The sequence below is a fragment of the Lactuca sativa genome, chromosome 4 (genome assembly GCF_002870075.4).
Source record: "Lactuca sativa cultivar Salinas chromosome 4, Lsat_Salinas_v11, whole genome shotgun sequence".
NCBI classification, from domain to species: domain Eukaryota; kingdom Viridiplantae; phylum Streptophyta; class Magnoliopsida; order Asterales; family Asteraceae; genus Lactuca; species Lactuca sativa.
The window spans coordinates 10,773,132-10,787,845 of record NC_056626.2 but is presented as its reverse complement, the minus strand read 5'-3'; the positions used below and the strand labels follow the sequence as shown (position 1 = coordinate 10,787,845).

The 14,714-nt window shown below is 36.7% G+C and overlaps 1 non-coding gene across 1 annotated transcript; it reads left to right on the top strand.

Moving 5' to 3' along the window:
• Positions 1 to 10,501: 10,501 nt before the first annotated feature.
• LOC111903686 (small nucleolar RNA R71) lies at positions 10,502 to 10,608 on the top strand. Its single transcript, XR_002854254.1, has one exon. It is a non-coding gene; the product is annotated as a small nucleolar RNA R71 (small nucleolar RNA).
• The last annotated feature ends 4,106 nt before the right edge of the window (positions 10,609 to 14,714 follow it).

Sequence of the window (14,714 nt, the reverse complement as noted above, 5' to 3'; positions counted from 1 at the left end):
CAATTCTCTATATACCGACTCTTGAATTGAGAATATATTGCGCCATCCTTTACATTAAAAAGCAAACCCATTTACTACATATTACTTTCTCCAAAATCTTTTCAATTCCGTCACCATTCCAACCCCACCTAGCCAAGACCAGTCAATAACGGACGCTAGAGCAAATTCCCTATTGTATAACCAACCCAATTTGTTCGAGTAATTGTTCAACATCAATTGTGAAATGTTTTATGGGAACCGATAAAGCGGGTGTATGCTATGGACATCAATAGGTTCTTGCTCTTGGGGAAATACACGTCTTGGTCCCATGATATCTGTAAAATTTAACATCAAAACAACCCAACAAAACACCAAAGATTAAGTAATTAAAAGAAACAGAAAAGCTGATTTCCCAGATATCACGATGTAGTATAAAAAATCAGGTCGTGACGACAGTTTAAAGCCAAATCTGCTATCAATCTTTATGAGGGAAAATCGAACTCATATCAATGTTTGGGGTTTGCTTAAGCTATGATTCTAAGCCTATTAAGCATACATGCATCTAAAAATTCACCAAGAAAAGCACCAATTTTGACATTTAACCCTCAAGAACAACTCTAACTATAAATGCATAAAATTAGCAAAATCAAAAAGATTAAAGTAGGGAGATCTTACCGAAACTGAAGATTAAACATGAAATCGGGCAAACTTTGAAGAAAAATTGGTGGCACAATCAAGTGTGGGGACTAAAACTTTTCCGTTTGTGTGAGTAGGTCTAAATAAATGGGAGTAAAGTCAAAGGTTTGAGTTTACGTATAAATGGTCCTCCTTGATTTTATGGCTCATGTCGTGATGGGTAAACATCACGTCGTGAGTTTTAAACTGGGTAAAAATCATCAGGAAAAAATTATTTTCCACGTCGTGGGGCTTAGTCCGACGTTGTGGTTTCGAGGGTTTTTTTATTTTATTTTTTTTATTTTTTTTTTACCAAAAACACTATTTTTCCTTAAGAATTTTTACCACTCTTGAATTTAACCCCACACTTGGTTTTTTCTCTTATATCTAAATATTAAGATGACTATGAAAATGACTCAACCTAAAACTTAAACGAAAATGAAAAAACAAAAACAAAAATAAAAATGCAAACTGAGCTCGGGTTGCCTCCCGTGAAGCGCTTCTTTTTATGGAGTCATGAGCCAAACTCTGTGCCACCCTACGTTGTATGGGTCGGAGGTATGATCTCTATTTGCACTTTTTGTTCCTTCAACCTTCTTTTGTAAGTGTGCACCCTTCTTAAATACGCTTTTTTAGAATTTTCCTTCTTTGTTTTGGCATCGCCTTCCTCGTGTTTCTGCTTCAACACTTTATTCCTCGTAGCAAGTTTAGATTCTCCTTTTTCTTTTTGTTTTTCCCTAGCTTCAACATCCATTTTGTCCAAAGTTGGCTTGTTCAATTCTTGTGTAATCTCATTGTCACTTACTTCTTCATCATCGCTTCAGACCAAAGATTCTTCACTTTCTTCATTCAATTGGGACTTTGGTGTTGTAAATGTAAAGACTTCAAAGAACAGTGGAATTAATGCTCTTGGCTTGGTACGGTTTATTTCTTCTCTTGTATGAATTTCTTCTTCCATTAATTTTCTAACTTTTCAAGCTCGTTTTCTTCATCCATACAGAACACTTCGTTTTGAGCCTTATCCTTCTTGAATCTATCTTTAACTCCAAATGTCATCTCCTTATTTCCCACTCGCAAGGTAAGATTTGATTCACGAATATCCACCAAGGCTCGCACAATATTAAGTAATGGGCATCCAAGGATAATAGGGACATCTTCATCCTCTTTAATGTCTAGCACGACAAAATCGATATGAAAAATAAATTTTTCAATTTTTACCAATATATCCTCAATTATGCCTCGAGGATGAGTCACTGAACAATTTTCCATATGAATTGTCATCCTTATGGTCTTCAATTATGGAAGGTTGAGCTTTTGGTAAAAAAAATATGGCATTAAACTACTATTTGCTCCATAATCGGCTATGGCAAATGTCTTCGTGTTATTTCCAAATTCACAGGGAAGTGTAAGGCGTAGGGGATCTCCCATTTTCTTTGGTATTCCATCCATAATCACCATTGAACTTTGTTCACTAAGGAGTACCTTGGAGGTCTTCTCTAACTGTTAGGTAGTATCCAATAAATCTTGTAGGAATTTTGCATAATTGGGAAACATGGGTAAGGGTTCAATAAAAGGGGTATTGATTGGAATACCCTTGACTTGTTGCATAAAATTTTTATGTTCTTGTTCTAATGGGTGAACTCTAGCTCAAGAAAGATATGGTAAAGGAGTTTGATATGCCTTGACAAAAGAAGATTTATTTTGATCAGACCAGCCCACGACGTGAGGGAAGGATCCTCACGACGGAAGAACTAGGTATCAGCAAATTCATTTTTTTCTTCAAATTTCTTCTACTTTGACTGTGGATCGGGCTTCTTTGTGTCTTCGTCTAATGCCTCCAAAAACTCAAAAATAGTGTCTTCTTCACTGGATATGGCCATGACAAGTGGTTCCTTCTTTTGATCGGGAAATTTAGGTGGTAACCGTTCGTGAACTAGTGTGTTCAATTACTCGAGTTGAGTCTCAATATTTTTTATGGAAGCTTGTTGGTTTCTAATTGTAACATCAGTTGCATCATTTCGTTTTTCAAAAGCCTCCATGAACCTAGTAAGCATTGACTCTAAATCCATCTTCTTCTCGGGTTGTGGTTGTACGACTTTCGTTTAGACTCGGTCGGCTAATTTAGATTTTATTTTTATTATTTATTTTTAGTAGGCCGGGACAGGAAAACTTCGTTATAAATTCATAACTTCTTCGTCTGGCATACGTTCTCGCCTAACGTTTCATCGTTTCGCTACTAACAACGAGATCTTCGATTCTCGTTTAGATTGTTTCGGCTAAAAACCGCTCGATCTCAAATCAAGTTTATTTTACACTTAAATTTTGACGCTTATTTTTATTCTTAATTAATCAAATCACATAATTAATTAATTAAGCACAAAACACATAATACTCAAATAATACACTCCTATTATTTCAAAACGGGTTACAAAGGTTAACCTAGACTATTATATCAACATTAATGACAAGCCCAGAAACACAGGCGTTACAATTCTCTCCACCTTAGAATGATTCCGTCCTCGGAATCACACATCAAAAAACAAATGCAGATAGCGACCCATCATGTCACTCTCCATCTCCCAGGTGAGATTTAGCCCATTCGTGTGTTTCCATCGGACAAGCACTAACTCGACCATCTTGCGTCACAACTTCTTAGTCTTTCGGTCAAAGATTGCCTCTGGTTCTTCAATCAACCTTTTGTTCTCATCGATTCTCAACTCCAAAAGTGGAATCATGTCGGGAACTTCTCCCGTGAACTTCCTCAAATAACACACATGAAAAGTGTTATGAATTCCATTAAGTTCTTCTGGTAGTTCGAGCTTGTAAGCTTGGTTCCCAATCCTCTGAAGCACTTTAAACGGTCCAATAAACCTTGGACTTAATTTTCCCCTTTTACCAAATCTTATAAGTCCCTTCCACAGCGAGACTTTAAGCAAAACTGAATCTCCAACTTCAAAAGTCATCGGTCTTCGCTTGTTTTCAGCATAGCTCTTTTGACGATCTTGAGCTGCTAACATTCTTTCCCTAATTATTTTCAACTTTTCAACAGTTTGATAGACTATCTCCGGTCCCATAAACTGCTCTTCCCCAGCCTCAAGCCAACAAGACGGCGTACGACACTTCTGTCCATATAAAGCTTGATAAGGTGCCATCTTTATGCTCGAGTGGAAACTATTATTGTAGGAAAATTCTACCAAAGGTAAATGTTCATCCCAGTTACCTTGGAATTCCAGGGTACATGCTCTCAGCATATCTTCAAGTGTTTGTATCGTCCGTTCGCTCTGACCATCAGTCTGTGGATGGTAAGTTGTACTCAAACACAACTTGGTACCCAATTCCTCTTGTAGACTTTTCCAAAACCTCGAGGTGAAACGGATATCACGATCCGATACAATCGTTAACGGAACACCGTGAAGCCTCACAATTTCCTTCACGTAAGAATTCGCAAGCTTATCCATAGACCATTTCTCCTTGGCTGCTATGAAATGCGCACTCTTAGTGCATTGATCAACGACCACCCAAATCATGTCGTGACCATTCTTTGTTCTGGGCATTTTAGTGACAAAATCCATCGCAATGTCTTCCTACTTACCCATAGGCACAGGCAATTGTTCTAAACTCCCGTACAGTTTCTGATGTTGTGTCTTGACTCTCGCACAAGTCACACACTCGACCACATACTTTGCAACATCAAGCTTCATCGTCGGCCACCAGTAGTAGGGTTTCAGGTCCCTATACATTTTAGTGCTACTGGGATGAATCGAGTACATGGTCTTGTGAGCTTCTTCCATCAGAAGATCTCTAATTCCTCCTGTCTTAGGTATCCAAATCCGATCTTGGAACACCTTCAGTCCATGACTATTTATACCGAACACCAACGTTTTGCCCAAACGTTCCTCCTTTCGGTCATTCTTCTCAGAAGCTTCCTCTTGAGCTTTCTTTATACTTTCCACAATTGTCGAGACAACTTTAATTCTCAACGCTCTTGGCCTTTTCCGTTCAAGATTGACTTTCCGACTTAGTGCATCAGCAACAACATTAGCTTTACCGGGGTGGTAAAGTATCTCACAGTCGTAGTCCTTAAGTAACTCTAGCCAGCGTCGTTGCCTCATATTCAATTCTTTATGATTAAAGAGATATTGGAGACTCTTATGATCAGTGAAAAGTTTGCATTTCATACCATAGAGGTAATGCCTCCATATTTTCAGAGCGAAAACTACCGCTGCCAACTCCAAATCATGAGTCGGGTAGTTCTTTTCATGCTCTTTCAATTGTCGAGACGCATATGCGATCACCTTATCCCTTTGGGTCAAAACATAACCCAATCCAACCCCATACGCATCGCTATAAATAGAGAAGTCTTCAACTCCATCGGGTAGAGAAAGTATCGGTGCCTCACATAGCTTTTTCTTAAGCTTCTCGAATGCTTCTTTATGCTTATCACTCCAAGCATAAGCAGCTCCTTTGTGGGTCAAACCTGTTAATGGACTAGTGATCGAAGAAAAGCCTTGGATAAACCTTCGGTAATATCCGGCTAATCCTAAAAAGCTTCGGATCTTCGTGGGACTTTTTGGTTGTTCCCACTTCATTAGAGCTTCAATCTTTGCTGGATCAACCATTATACCTTCTTTGTTGACCACGTGACCCAATAATTGGACTTCTTGAATCCAAAAATCACACTTGGAGAACTTTGCATACAACTTCTCCTTCTTCAAGACTTCCAATACTTCTCGCAAGTGTCTGCCATGCTCTTTTTGGCTCTTTGAATAAATCAGAATGTCGTCAATGAACACTATCACATATTTATCAAGGAACAAATTACAAACCCTATTCATCAAATCCATGAATGCTGCTGGAGCATTGGTTAGTCCAAACGACATAACCAAAAACTCGTAGTGTCCATATCGTGTTCTGAATGCAGTCTTGTCTATATCCTGCTCTCTTACTTTCAGTTGATGATATCCTGACCTCAAGTCGATCTTTGAAAAATAACTTGAACCTTGTAGTTGATCGAATAGGTCATCAATCCTCGGCAACGGATATCTATTCTTTATTGTTGCCTTATTCAACTCTCTATAATCGATGCACATTCTCATACTTCCATCTTTCTTCTTGACGAATAACACCGGAGCTCCACAGGGTGATGAACTAGGTCTAATGAAACCTTTATCCAATAACTCCTGAAGTTGCATCATCAGCTCCTTCATCTCCGTCGGTGCTAATCGATAAGGTGCTTTTGCTATTGGCGTCGTCCCTGGCAACAAGTCTATTCTAAACTCCACTTGTCTATCAGGCGGTAATCCGGGAAGATCTTCGGGAAATACTTCTGGATAATCACACACGACAGGAATGCTCTGCATCACCTTTTTCTCCTTTCTAGCATCGATCACGAATGCTAGATACGACGTACATCCTTTAGCCAAACACTTTCTGGCTTTCATCAATGAAATGATTCCAGAATTTACTCTGCGTTTATCTCCATACACCATAAACGATTCTTTCCCAGGTGGGTTTACTTTGACTATTTTCTTCTTGCATAAAATTTTGGCGTCATTGGCGCTAAGCCAATCCATTCCTAACACGATGTCGAAACCATTAAGTTCTATAGGCAATAATTCTTCGTGGAACTTATTCCTATTCAAGTCAATTAAGATGTTTTTCATACGATGACTAACATGTACAAACTTGCCACTATCAACTTCGACTAATAAAGCATTATCTAGTCTATCAACAGGCAAAGCTAGCTTTCTACCAAATTCATGCGATATAAAGGAGTAGTTGGCTCCAGAATCAAATAAAATTTGGGCAGGCAATTTGTTGACGAGAAAGGTACCTGAAGCAACATCAGCTTCATCTTTAGCAGCTTCCAGTGTCATCTGGAATGCTCTCGCCTTCGGCTTTGGCAGAATGTTGGGTCTAGCTGCCTTCTTCTTCTTCGGGCAGTCACTCAACATGTGTCCCTCCTCACCACAACCATAACAAACTTTCTTAGTGAGGGTACATTCATTGGCATAGTGCCATGGCTTTCCACACTTATAGCACGTGGCCACTACCTCACATTTTCCATGATGCTTCTTCTTACATTTGTCGCACCATTTCGCTTCCCCTCCTCGTCCTATCGAACTAGACTTCGAGAACTTGTTTTTCTTGTTGGACCCTGAGGTTCCATCGAACTTCCTCTTTTCACCAACATCTATCCTTTCCAGACCCTTTTCCTTCAGCTGGGCCTCCACATTCTTAGCTGCACGAATAGTTGTTTTCAGAGTAGTTGCCATCTTGACTGTCGGACCAAAGTTGGCAGGCAGTCCATTAGCAAACCTCTCAATCTTGGAGAGTTCTGTTGGCACTAGGTATGGAAATAACTTCATTTTCTCAGTGAATGCAGTAGCATAGTCATCTATGCTCATCCTCCCCTTCTTCAAGTTTTGGAACTCATTGTTCAAATCAATCAGATCTATCTCTGAACAATACTGTACCCTTAACTGTTCCAAGAATCCTCCCATGACATTTTTAGGGCTTCTCCTCGTGGCATAGTATCTGCCAACAACTTCCACCAACTCAAGACTCCAGTCTTTAGTTGTCTAACTGCAAAGACAGTCTTCTGTTTGTTGCTACAGTCGCAAATTTCAAATACCATCTCCATTTCGGATATCCAATCCATAATCTCAACAGGCTTCGGGCTTCCAGAAAGACTTGGCGGCTTGGCGCCTAAGAAGTTCTTGTACATACGCCCATCCTTGTTGTTTCTCCTTTCCAGATCGTTCCTTCGTTCTCCTTGAGTCCCAACTTGACTCACCATGCGACTATTGTTCCCTTCCTCCAATTGCTCGGGAATCAATTCAGGTTCCTCAATAGGTATGATAGGTTCATCCCTATTATCATGCAACATCTGTCGCATTTCATCCCTTTGTTCGACTAACATAGCCCGAATCATGGCTTGCACCCCAGCCATCGTTATTGGTTCTGGTGCTGCTGCTACAACAGGTATTTGCTCAATCACTGGCGGTTGATTCCTGTTTTCATCAGCATTTCCAACTCCGCTTCTTGCTCTCACCATTTTTGATCTATACACCGAATAAGGTGAAATTAGATCCTCATTCACGATAGATAATCAAATCATCCTTATCACTCCGAAACGATTACATGCTAGTTCTAATAACGTAGACATACGCTTAGAATCCTACACACATAAGGTTTTCAGATCCGGTCGGCAACAGACCATAGATCCGAACAAATAATATCATATATGGCAACATATATTATTTAGCACATAAAAGCATTTTAGGCAAGTTTCCTAAAATAAACTAGTGCTTGTGTCTATAATATATCAGACACACTTCTCACAATCTCCACTTAGCATTCTAAGTTTAAATATAGAAATCCTACAAATTCCTAGTTCGATTAAACTAATGCTCTGATACCAACCGTGACATCCCCAAAATCACGGCCAGAAAAGACTGGTTTCATTTATGCTTTTAAAATAATTTCAGAGTAAATCCTTTTGATTTAAAAAAGTTGCGAAATTTGTTCCCAAAACAAAGTATGATAAAATAATATTTATCAAAGCATTTCATCAAGAGATGCATTTTCATTATATAATCAAAACTCGGGATGTCATGTTCCACTACAAACCATAAAGCATAAACGATAACATTACAAGTCATTCAACAAATATATACATATACAGACTTGTAAACAAAACAACTCGATGATTCATCCATCTTATGCCCTTGTGCCATTTCCTGTAATACAAATAAAACTAAGTGGGTCAGGCTTGGGAGCCTGGTGAGCATATAGGGTTTTCAACCCACAATAAATAAATTATATTTAATTTCACCAACCAACGATAACCCGATTACCCATTCCTGTTATCCTCACTTTATGTCCCTAAAACAACATCTATCTTAAGGGACCTAATCTAGGATTTTCATCGGGACGGACATTACTGCTAAGGGGTTTCCTCAACAATAGATATCCTAAGTCAACCATGAGGGGGATAGAGTACACCGGTGAACACATCGTTCACAACACCTACAGGTTATGAACCAGCTAGCATTCCACTGGATTGTCTAGAAAGAGTCCGTGGTCATTATCCATACTCCGTTGAATAACTATATCAACAACAACAACATCGAGGCCTCTCATCCGTTTATCGCACATCAACTATCTACCCATGTTCTACCCAACATATTAGTAGATAAAAATATATATTTTTATGCATAGTTTAAAACCTGTATAGCATGTTCAATCAATATATATTCCACATAACAGATGAGGCACACCCACATAACACGTATTTCATAGAAAGTAAATCAGATCTATGAGATAGAAGAGAGTGAATATAAATTCACACACATAACAACAAAATTATACACATAACACGTATTTTGTATAAAATACTTCATAATTATGCGTTAGAAGAAAGTAACTACACACTAACTTGATTTTGAAGATGATCAGACAACATTACGACGTGCAAAAGTAGTGTTTCTCCGTAGATCTGGAAGATCTTCACAAAAAAATCGAACTCTTCGCGGGCAGAGCTTCGGCTCGGGAATCGCACCTCTTGGGATCTCGGGAGCGTAAAACTTCCTTCTTAACTTGGATATAAGATCCGGGGTGTCAGGATGGCTTCGGGGGTTTAGACGCAGAGCTTCGGCATGAAAAAGAGAGGAACTGAGTAAATATGCCCGGAACCCTCGCATCCTATTTATAGGAGGCTGAAGCCTCGCAGTACGCTGGGCGTACAGCCGTACGCGGGGTGTACGCGTCCGAATTCGTCACTGCATGCGTCATCCGAAGAACTCGAGTGCGAGGCGTGTCATGCTTCGCTGTATGCTGGGCATACTTCGGATTAGATCGGTGACTCCTTCGGATATACATCCGAATTAAAGATTAAATTTATATATTTTAATTATTTAATAAACTTCAAAAATCCATATCTTCTTCATACGAACTCCATTTTCGACGTTCTTTATATCCACACGTAGGTGAGACTACGCTCTACGACTTTCGTTTAGACTCCGTCGGCTAATTTTGATTTTATTTTTACTATTTATTTTTAGTAGGCCGGGACATGAAAACTTCGTTATATATTCATAACTTCTTCTTCCGGCATCCGTTCTCGCCTAACTTTTCATCGTTTCGCTACTAACAACGAGATCTTCGATTCTCGTTTAGATTGTTTCGGCTAAAAACCTCTCGATCTCAAATCGAGTTTATTTTACACTTAAATTTTGACGCTTATTTTTATTCTTAATTAATCAAATCACATAATTAAGCAATTAAGCACAAAATACATAATACTCAAATAATACACTCCTATTATTTCAAAACGGGTTACAAAGGTTAACCTAGACTATTATATCAACATTAATGACAAGCCCAGAAACACAGGTGTTACATCATATACTCTTCATAGGGTAACCATTCTTTCTTTGACTTTCTCCAATCTTCATAATATTAGACTCCTCTAGAGTAGCAAAATTACACTTTCCAATTCCTTTTTTTTTTGTCTAAATGGCAATCCTTAATCAAATTTGGCTCATTGCAAATTTCACACCCTACCTGTATTTCATGTATGGATTGGTCCATCTTCGTCATTCTTCGATCCATGTTACTCAACATTGTCAAAACAACTGCCATGTCTTCTAAAGCACTATTTCCGATTCCCCTAGCCCCGTCTTGTCTTGGGTTGTGGTACTCCCTTGAATGCTTGGAAAATTCTTTGATTAGCTCCTTAACTTTAGCATGATTCTTCTTGGTTAATGGTCCTTGAGAATCAGAGAGTTGCCATGCCATTAGTTTTACCCCATCATAGAAAATCGAGACTTCTTGTTGCCCGTTTAGATCATTTTAGGGAACATTCCTTAGTAACCTCTTATACCTCTTCCATGCTTCATATAAGGGTTCCCCAAGTTGTTGCTCGAAATTGGATATGGCTTTCTTGAGTTTAGAAACCTTTGATGGTAGGCAAAATTGTTGGAGAAATTCTTCATGCATTTGCACCCATGTGGTGATTGAACTGGTTAGGAGTGCCTTTAGCCAATCTTTTGCTACTCCTTTGAAGGCAACCAAAAGCATTCTTAACAAGACAGTTTCTCGTGGTACATTCAGAATATTGAAATAATCAACGACGTCATTAACTTCATCGAGGTGCTTGTATGCATCTTCATGATCTTTTCTGGAGAATGGAATATCTTTTAGTGTCGAAAGGATGTGTCCCTTTAGCTCGAAAGTTGGGGTAGCAGGAATTGCAGGTTACACAAGCCCTGGACCGGTGTCCTCACATATTCTCTTCTTGTATGCCTCCATCGTCATGTCAGCAATGTTCGTCATGTTGTTTTTGGGCTTGCTTTCAAGTTCGCTACTTTTGTCTATTTCTGTTTCGGGGTCGCAACCAACTTCCATTTTGTTAGGAGTCTTCTCAAAACTTTCGAACATGCTTTCGTTTTTCGACTTGCTGCTTGATCCTCAAAAAGTACTTGCCTTCTTTTTATAAAAACTTGACTCTGGATCGTCAACTGGTGGTGTCAATGGTGCCTTTGATCCACGATTCATCTACTACTGAAACAAAAATGTAAAAATGAACTGAAATTTATAAAAAAAAATAAAAACGAAATAAAATTCTGAGATATCAGATCTCACGTCGTGAGTTCAGTATTTCAAGAAACTTAACTAATGCTAAAAGTAACTTTTGCAGGTTTTTCCCCATAAAAAGGATCCATTAACCTAAAGCAATTAACTAATAACTGAAATAGTCATTCCCCAACAATGATGCCAAAAACTTGATGTGTGCAAAATATATCACGTATTTAGCATTAAAATTTTAACCTAACTACTTATATACTAATGCACCTATAGAAATTGTACCTAGTCAGTATACAGTATAGTAAAGTAAGTTGGGTATCGAAAACAAGGAGGGGATTAAATATATTAAAATAACTACTAAAAATATATATAAAAGCAAGCAATAATTAACAAAGGGTTTTATCTGATTTTTCAAGTTCAGATTAACTTACACACTCAACTAAAACGATTTTAATCAATATATTTAAAACACTTTCATTTAGTTTCTAATCCACCTTTATCCTATGGTTAGTTATTATTTATGAATTAATAAAGTTGGTTACCAATTTTTATGTAATTAGCAATCTTGGTCCAATCTACGAATATTTTCACTAGTTCATGTACTACTATGTAATGGTCCTACACAAGCAAACACAAAATTAGTTATTAACGATAATTGGGCTATGTAAGATTTATCTAAGTCAATTAAGCAAACACAATTATGATCATAATTATGTTCTCCAACACATACAAAGTTGTTACTTTTATCACTTATCTAAGATGTGGTCACTCCTATCTCAAGCAATTTAATGGTCACTAAACTACTAGGTAAACAAGTCCATGTATTAATAGGTCACTAAGCTACACTAAACTTGAATTTAAGCAATAAAGATACAAACTTTAACATGCTAGGTAATGATAATCAAACACAAGCACCAAGGAAACTTTATAAAATCCAATAAATAGTAAACTAACTCATAGTTTCAAGGTTTCATCTAGCTAAAAAAGGTAAACTAGATTAACTACTCATGGCTGAAGGTAAACACATAAATTCATAAGAAATTGATATGACTAAATAAATGCAAACCGAATTTAATGAATTAATGTTCAAATTCTCTATCTTCATATATATATATATATATATATATATATATATATATATATATATATTTGAGACCACTTATATTTTGTGAGACATGGGGACCGAATCTGAAACTTAGATCAAAACTGATCTTGTAGCTAATAAGAAAACATGATTAACAATAATTAATATAAAAGATTAGGTAATTAGGGATAAATTAGTGGCTAGGGTAAATTTTAGATCATCAGATTTGATACATAATGTTAGGATTATCTTCACGTCATCACAAAACCTAGCTGCTTCGATTCTTTCTACCAATTCACGCTAATCGATCAAAATTCATTAATATTCGATTCACACTAATCAATCTTTTGTCTGTTTCTATATGAGTGATTGAGGTTTATGCTCATCTATAGACATCAACAATTCATTACAATACTGTAATCGATTTTAGCTCAGTGATCATCGATTTCATCCAAGGTAGAGGTTCAAGTGTTCAGTGGATTTATGCTAATTTTCATATGTTGGATTACATGTCTAAGCCATTAACTATAATTGGTATAAACGTAAATTGATGGTAGCATGGTCCTTTTAGGTTGCCCTCAAACCTAACTATTGAATATGATAGGTTTTATAGAGAGATTGATTTATTAATTTATTATATGGTTAATAAATTAATTAGAAATCAAAATAAATAATTTGTTTATATATTATGAGAATAATATATTAATTGAAATAGGATTATTTAATTAATAATTAAGAAGAAATTAATTGGAATTAATTTTTGGATTAATCGGACTAATTAAAAGAACGAGGATGACTAAAGGTGACAATGTTCAAAAGTTGATCATTGAGCAATTCTAGAACCTCCCTAGGCAAGGGACGAATTCTAGAATGGTATCCAGGGTTTCCATGGGCATTAAGGGTGCCTTGGATGCCTTAGGGAGGAAGCTAAGGGATTAGGGTTATCTTTGAGATACATGCCTTATCCAATACCTTCCTAGATTCCTATATAAACATCTAAGGGTTTAGAATTTCAAAAATGTTTCATTTAGAGGCTTAGGGCTGAAAATTCTAATCTTATCCTCTCTCTCTCTCTCTCTCTCTCTCTCTCTTCAAATTTCTTGGTTGCTAGGGTTTGGGTATGAACCATCAGAGGCACGACGCTTGTGGTGCTTGCTACCAAAAGTATTTGTAGTAGGATTCAAGATTGTTTTCTATAACAATCTTCAAGGTAAGTTTCTTGTTCTTATGAATTAGTTTTTCAAAGAAACGTTTTGTAGGATAATAACTCATAGTATGTTTCCTATATGTGAAAGTCATAAATCCTATTAGGTTACATGTTCCCTAATCATTTGAATTGTTTAAATGCTTTTCTGCTTAGAGCATTGTAGTTGTAACCCTAATAACTCATTAGTGGTATCAGAGCCTATGGCTATCTTTCATATATTTGCACATTCGTGAATCGATCGAAAGAAAAAGAAACCTGTTTTTGGTTTTGTCGCAACTCACGACATGAGCTAAGCTGAGGTCCGATTTTTTTAAGATTTTCTGCCTAAATTTGCTTTTGTTTGGTAATTATCTGCTATATTTATCCTCCAAATCCGATTTTGGTGTATCTATGATGATAAAATAAAAGCCTTGAAGTTAGAAGATAAGTATTTGACTTGATTAATTGTTTTGTTGATTAATATGATTGATCTTTTAAGTGTATAAATAATAAATGTATATATTAATTAAACTTAATAATTAATGTCAAATATTATTTGGTTTATTTTATAAACTTGGTATTTTGAAAAGTTTAAAATACATCGATACGGATCTTATTATTAATTTAACTAAGTAATTAATTAAAAGATAATTAATAAATCCATAAAATGGTTGAAATTTAATTAAATTAAAAGTTTAATTTATTAAAAGATTAAACCCTTGCTATTTTAAAAATGTTTTAAAATACACCTTATACTATGTGTATATAATTAAAAGTTTAATATATATTATACGTGTAAGAATAGTCAGCAAAATCGCCAGTACGCCTGATTCACGAAGCCATACTATAAAAGGAGTTTAAGAAGCGGCCTATAAAATGAACGTCATTGGATATACACTCTTACTCACCGCTGTCTTGTATGGTGGAGGGTCGTTAGCCGAACGAATTTGATAGGACATTATCTCATTAACAAGTATAATGACATAAAGTAACTAAACTATTTTCTAATAATCCCACTCTTACTTACTTTAGGAAAATATGAATTTATATGCTAATCCATGAAATTACATATGACACTTTATATGTCGTTACTAGAGCGTGTGGGGTTAACCAGCACACTAAGGAGGGAGTAATAAAGAGTGGTAGTGGGTATCTCGAAATTATCGTTGATTAATGGAGCGTGTGTGGTTAACCGGAACA